Here is a 7,370-nt window from a genome sequence, read left to right as displayed (position 1 = left end):
ACCTGGTAGAATATTTTTGGATTGTTGGAAGAAGCGAATTTAAATACAGGGAAAACAAACTCCACGGAGATAAAGACCTGATGGGACTGAACCTGGTTCTCCAGCACTGTTAATGCTAGTCCAAATAATTTCTTCTGATTAGAACCCAGAGAGCCATATAGAGGTTTGAGGGCCATTTTTGCCCATCCTTGTTCCCCCCTCTCCCTGATCTCTGCTTCCCTCCATCATGGAACCCCCCAAAACGTAGGATCTTATTGTGCTGCTAACAATAACAAAGAGTCCCTGCCTTCCCGTTGGGCCTTATTGTTTTGTAAATCACCTCTGTGGGCCACGATCCTCCATGGAGCCCCTGCCAAGCGTTGGCTCGGCCACAGTTCTCACTCTCCCGTATATATTAGAGCAATGGAGATCATTATGGGGGCTGTATTTGAGTCATTTTTATTTAAGATGGCAAACAATACGCTGTTGATTGGGGGAACAAGGCAAGAACAATAACGTTCTGTGTCGCATAATACGCCACCATTTTCAAGCTTCGCTTTAGAAGGGCCCTCGTCATTGTTTTTCCATAAAAATGGTTCTTAGGAGGAGGAATATTTGGCTGAGGTATGTCATTATTTTGCAAATTTCTATTATCTCATCATGTTGTCTTCATTGTAAATTGCAGCTAATTAGGAACCTAGTTAGAGCCTGTAGCTTTGAGGCTTGCTTTCTGTGAAAAGGACTCACCGATTATGGCTCTACAAGAGAGGAAGAGAGAGAAAAGGGAGATTAATCTGGTTACCTAGGCGACATTCGCTCCCATCTGCGACGAACAATACATTTTTGTTTCCTTGGCTCAGTTCAGATCTGTTTTGTTTAGGGGAAAAAAAAAAAAAAAAAACAGGAGAAAGCGTACTTTGCCCTGACAACAATACTGAAGCCTGTCTGAGTCCAGACACAGCCACCTTCCCTACCTCGGAAAAATAAAATAAAAAAAGTTTGGGCTTTCTACGGGGGGACATGAAAGGGGACTCACGCCCAAGTTTTCACGGGTTCCCCTGACCTTGCCACACAAAGCTGCCAGTTTTACTCTTAAATCCCCTCCCGGTGCAGAAAGCACTCCATGAAATAATATACTCCACACCCCAGCGTTTTCTAAGCCCAGAGGTTGGCATATTCGGAGCTTCAGGGAGGCTTTGAGAACTTCTGATTAAACTGTCAGGCTTGAAATAACTTTTTCAGCTTGCTGACAGCAGCAGGGACGGGGGGGGATACCTCCCAAAAAAAACACAGTGCTCCTCAGGATTATGAAATGTGAACACGGGGTACCTCAAAACAAACTCGACTTAAAGTTAAACTACGGGCACGAAAACTTGTATTGAAATATAGTCCCCAATAGCCACAAAGAATCAAAATCAGCTTTGTGTTCACCAAATGCCTTCAGAGATGCAGATATTACCTTGTAAAGTAGAAGTGACATCATCACTGTGCGGAGAGGAGAGCGTTGGGAGGAACCCAGCAGGCCTCACCCACTACATGCTGCCTGCAGAGAACTGCAGGAGGGGGCGGAGGCAAGACCAGTCACAACGTACAAGGAGAAGGGTTGCCACCTCATCCCTTTAAACCCAAACACATATGAATTACACAGGTTCTGAGGCTATTTTTTTGCAGATAAGGCACCAAGTGAGTTTAATTACCACCTTAATGAGCCACACAACCTGTGTAATAAATTTGTGTTTGGGTTTAAAGGGGTAAGGTGGCAACCCTAACACGCTAACAAGGAAAGAGAGCAGAGCTGTGGGAGGGACCCAGCAGGCTCCACCCACTATGAGCTGCCTGCAGAAAACTGCATGAGGGGGCGGATACAAGACCAGTCTCCTTGCACAAGGAGAGAGAGCAGCAGTGACCAGTCTTTATTACAAGAAGGTCCTGCAGAGAGGTACAATGCCACACTGGATTACTGCACAGATCTGGAAGAAATACACAAAGCACACCAAGTTTCAAGTAACAATACATATGCCTCTTGTATTTAGATAATCCCACCCGCGCTATAGCGAAAGATGGCTACAGCATGGGCTTAGATTGCTGGCAGGGCTTCCATGGACGTCCTCCCGTGAACGTGCTGCGCTCTGTGATCGCTGTGTCTTTAGGACACCACTGATCAGAGATCAGGATGAAGATCAATCACAGTGGCCCTTTACCGCGTGATCAGCTGTGTCCAATGACAGCTAATCACGATGTAAACACAAGCCAGTTATCAGTATTCCTTTCCTCACACTGAGAGCCAATAACCGGCTTATGTCCTATCAGTGTCCTGATTATCAGTGCCACAGTCCCACCAGTGCCCACCATTGCTGCCAATCAGTGCCAACCAGTACTGCCAATCAGTGCTCATAAGTTCTGCCAATCAATGTCCATCAGTGCCTTCTTATCCACGTCAACTATTAGTGCTGCCTACCAGCACCACGTATCAGTGCCACCTATAAATGCCCTTCAGTGTTCTCTATCGGTGCCTACCAGTGCCCTTCAGTTCCACCTATGAGTGTCTATCAGTGCCTCCTATAAGTGCAGCCTCATCAGTGCCCTCCATTGCCGCCTCATCAGTCAGCCTATCCTGTTTGCAAATTTTTATAACAAACTATGAAAAAAACATTTTTTTTAAAAAAAATTCTTTTACTTTTTTAATTTATTTAGCAACAAATGAAAAACCCAGTGGTGATAAAATACCACCAAAAGAAAGCTCTTTGTGTGAAAAAAATGATAAAAATGTCATATGGGTACAGTGTAGCATGACCCCGCAATAGTCATACAAAGTGCAAGAATGCAAAATATCTGAAAATTGGCCTGGGCAGGAAAGGGATAAATGTGCCCTGTAGGCAAGTGTTTAAATAGCCTGTCCATGCTATATGATTGGATGACAGATTTAACTTTAGCCCATATCAGTGGCGGCTGGAGGTATATTTCTTGGGGGGGGGGGGGGGCAGCAACCAATCCACCGTCGACCGTCACCGTCCTCCAACTAGGTGACAAAAAAAAACATTGGAATCCATGCATCTACGCATATTAGGGGTCGGCCACCACATGATTAAAATTCATAACATGTCATAAGATACAGCAACTATATTTTCAGAAAAGCTCCACCTATTTTCATTAAAAGACATTCTTGAGATCCAGTCAGTGACTGTGCCTAGGCTGTGATGATGTCAATCTGCTGCAGGCAGGAGGAAGTATTACCTCAGTCTCCTCTCCACTCAATGATCAGACTGTAACATTGCAACTTTGTAGAATGTCACAAGGTGAGAGGCTGCAGCAGGGGGCTGATCTGTGTCAGAGATTTGTGAACACAGCCAAGAACTACATTTGGCCCAGGATTTGCATAACTGTGTCATCTCTGAGCCAGCATCTTAGCCCGGGAGGTGGATGGTGACCCTGCATGAGTGCTGAATAAAGATGGCGTGGTCCTTCTGGATATAAGAAGATGAAAGCATTGTCAACAGGAGTACTGTGATCTTCGTGAGAGGTAATAAATACCTGCAAATGTTACACTGACACATTATTCAGCATGAAAGTATCTGACGACAGGTCTATGAGATGTACTTATCCCACATTTTATTTGAAAGTGCATTTTTATGCCACCTGCCAAGGAAATAGATAACCCGTTGCAGCCATTGTCCTCCATAGGTAATGTGCCATGCCGTGTATTGCTCATTCTGTCTCCTGCCATGACACAGCTTGTGACACAGAGTCGGAAAAATAATGCCACTTCCTTGCACTGCTTATCTCCGCCGCGGTCGCATTCTGCAGCAATGTCTTTTCACTTCAGCCCTTCACATAAAACTTGTTTGTTGACATTTTCTTACAGAAGGCAAATCTGGCTTTTTACTTCTTGTCGGCTGAGCACCAGGAACCGGTGAGTTTGCCCCGGGGGGGAGCAGCTGAATTTCCACTGAGAGTAAAGAATGAACTTTCTCCGTCTCCAGAGTCCAGCGCACAGCGAAAATCGAGCGCTGTCTGTGCAGGGGGACCTCCGAGGACGGTTCATGTGCTGAGAAATGTCTGCATTTTGGGGAAGATAAAATCTTTACTGCCAATAATTGGGGACAGAGTGTATTAAAGTGATTGTAAAGGATCGTTTTTTTGTTTTTTTTTTAAATAACAAACATATCATACTTACCTCCACTGTGCAACTGGCTTTGCACAAAGTGGCCCTGAACATCCTCTTCTGGGGTCCCCCGGCGTCTCTCGTGACTCCTCCCCGCATCAGATAACCCTCTAGGAGACACGCTCTCCTGAGGGGGCTACCTTGCAGGCACGATCCCAAGTCCATCATTCGGCATCCATAGCCGCCAAATGAAGGCCTGGTCCCGCCCCCCCCGGGTCATTGGATTTGATTGACAGCAGCGGGTGCCAATGGCTGCGCTGCTATCAATCTATCCAATCAGGACACGAGACACCGGTCGGAGCTGGTGTGCTCATTCCCCTTGCACAAATTCCAGGGCACAGGTAAGTATAAGGGGGGCTTGGGGGCATTGAATGCATTAAGGTGAAAAACGGCAAGGGTTTACAACCCCTTTAAAGCAGAGTTCCACCCTAATGTGGAACTTCCGCTCATCGGAACCCTCCCCCCTTCCGGTTCCACAATTGACACCTTTCAGGGGGGAGGTGGGTGCAGATACCTGTATAATACAGGTATCTGCACCCACTTCCGGGCATAGATAGCCACAGATTCTGCGGCTATTATGCCACTTCCTGTCCAAACACACACACGGGTCCCAGAGACAGCAGGGACTATCTGTACTGCACAGCACGACTCGTGCATGCGCATTAGGGAACCGGGAAGTTCCAGGAAATTCACTTCCTGATTCCCATGCCGAAGATGGCAGCGGCAGCATCCGAGAGCCAAGTGACAGTTCGGCTTCGGGTGCCGACATCATGGGCACGCTGGACAGGTGAGTGTCCTTATTTTAAAAGTTGCAGCAGCAGTATTTTTAGCTGCTGACCTTTAAAAAAAAAAATTCAGGGGAACTCCCGCTTTAAGGATTTCCTCTAACTGCCATGTACATTTAACTGTCAACCTAAGATATTTTACGCAAACAAGATGGACTGAGTGAATTCACCATAATGGATTATCCACAAAATTTGGCTACTGAAATTCAGCCTAAATTAGCTAAACAATTTTTTTGCTTGAAAACAAAAAACAACCTAGCGATTACATTATTATTATTATTATTATTATACAGGATTTATATAGCACCAACAGTTTATGCAGCGCTTTACAACATTAGGGCAAACAGTACAATTACAATACAACTCGATAACGGGAGAATCAGAGAGCCCTGCCCGTTAAGAGTTTACAATCTAGGAATGACTTTGTTTATCAATGTTCCAGCATTAATATTATTACTAATTTACTAAGGTCATGTAACCACAAATACATATTATTATTTTTATTATACAGGATTTATATAGCGCCAACAGTTTGTGCAGCACGTTACAACATGAGGGCAGACAGTACAGTTACACTACAATTCAATACAGGAGAATTTAAAGGGCCCTGCTTGTTAGAGTTTACAATCTAGAAGGGAGGGTGAAGTGATACAAAAGGTAATATCTGTGGAGGATGAGCTGATGGAGAAAACAAAAGTTAAGTTGTTAGGTAGGGGCAGAATAGGCTTCTCTGAAGAGGAGGATTTTCTTGGATCGTCTAAAAGCAAAACAGAGTAGCAGATAGTTGGACAGGTTGGGGTAGAGAGTTCCATAAGAAAGGAGAAGCTCGGGAGAAGTCCTGGAGGCGAGCATGGGAGGAGGTGGCAAGCGAGCTAGAGAGCAGGACGGGTTTTTCCTTTTTGGGTTGTGGATTGAGTCTATTGAGAAGGCAAAAGTAGATTATGCTATAATGGAGGCACTGTGTCCATGGTCGACAACACTTCTAGGGGGCCGTAAATATGTGGAGATGTATTGGAGGGCTGGCTAGGGTTGCCACCTGTCCGGGATTCAGCCGGACAGTTCGGATTTGGAATCATGCGTCCAGATTGCCTGAAACCCGGACACATTATTCACACTGGACTATGGCTTCCCAGAAGGGTTGCTGGCTGCAATTGTCTAAGCCAAGAGTGTCTGTTACACTCTTTCACACTGCCTAAAGCCAGCACCAGCATTCCCCCCCACCCACACACACAGACGGGAGAGGAGAGACTGCTCAATCTACTCCTATTCCTCCTGCTCCTACTCCTCTGTGTCTGCTCACTCTCCAATACACAGTGCTGTGCCTTAAAAACGGAAAGTGAGGGTGGGAAATGTGAAGCCCCTCAGCCACAGATACATCTGGATGTGAGGGTGCTGACAGCCAAGGGGTGAGTGAGCTCACCATCCATACCTGTCTAGGACAGAAGTCTCCCCCCTATCCCCCTTCTCTCTCCTGTCTCTAAGTGAATACGCTAAGATAAATCAGGGTTCTCAGAGCACTCCTTACATCAGAGTTCCCTTTTACACCAGAGGCCACAGTGTTCCTCTTTACATCAGAGTCCTCTCCGTACATCAGTGTTCTCAGTGTTTCACTTAAATCAGGTTCCCCAGAGCATCTCTTATGTCAGAGTCCCCAGAGTTTTACACTTACACTTACACTTTTACACTTAAGGGAACTCTGTGAGTTCAGATGTAATGGGGGAACTGTGTGGACTTAACTTTATATGATTAGAAACGTTATTTAATCACAAAATATATGTAAAGTTTATACTATTTGAAAAACTGCTGTGCACCACAAAAGCGTTCGGGTTTGATTAGAAGAAAAGGTGGCAACCCTAGGGCCAGTGATGTGTCAAATAGTGTCCCCCATCGGATAGTGTCCGCCCTGTACCTCGCTTGCGAAGTACGGAGGACAACAAGATTCCGAAAGTCTCCGAAGATGAACGGCGCCTGCGCTGTGAGTCCAGGTTCAAGCCCCACCATCCAAGTGGATATAGAGTTTGAATAAAAATTAGACGAGCATATCGAGGCCGTGCCCGAAGCGTGGAGAGCGAAGCGAGCCCGCGAGATACTTTGTTACTATGTGGTACCATATGTCCACTTGGATGGTGGGGCTTGCACCTGGACCCAGTGCGCAGGCGCGTTCTTGTTCAGAAACTTGTGGAAGCAGACAGTGTTCAGTTAAAAAATAATAGTATAGGTTTAAGAATATATTGTAAAAAAGGTTTTATATTTTGTGCATTTGTTTTGAAGGTTAGGGATTGAGTTGGTGTTACAATTTCGGGTTCCCTTATTCGGCAATATCTAACCCATATCTAGAGTTTTAAGCCTGAGCCCTATAACTTTATGCCCCCATTCATTGCCAGGTTTAGGATAGATAAAAGAATATTCTGTAACCTTCTGGGGTCATTAAAAGACCATTGTAC

General features: G+C 45.4%; 1 long non-coding RNA gene across 1 annotated transcript; it reads right to left on the bottom strand.

Annotated features, from left to right (window-relative positions):
- Nucleotides 1-422: 422 nt before the first annotated feature.
- LOC143963299 (uncharacterized) lies at nt 423-1,520 on the bottom strand. The gene is made up of 2 exons (XR_013270935.1): nt 1,439-1,520; nt 423-737 (listed from the first exon to the last, which is right to left on the bottom strand). It is a non-coding gene; the product is annotated as an uncharacterized LOC143963299 (long non-coding RNA).
- Between the last annotated feature and the right edge of the window lie 5,850 nt (nt 1,521-7,370).

Source organism: Lithobates pipiens, unplaced genomic scaffold (assembly GCF_037356315.1).
Source record: "Lithobates pipiens isolate NorthernLeopardFrog02 unplaced genomic scaffold, aLitPip1_a1.2 Scaffold_8, whole genome shotgun sequence".
NCBI lineage: Eukaryota > Metazoa > Chordata > Amphibia > Anura > Ranidae > Lithobates > Lithobates pipiens.
Note: the sequence above shows the minus strand (reverse complement) of the source record. Positions and strands in the feature narration are given on the sequence as shown.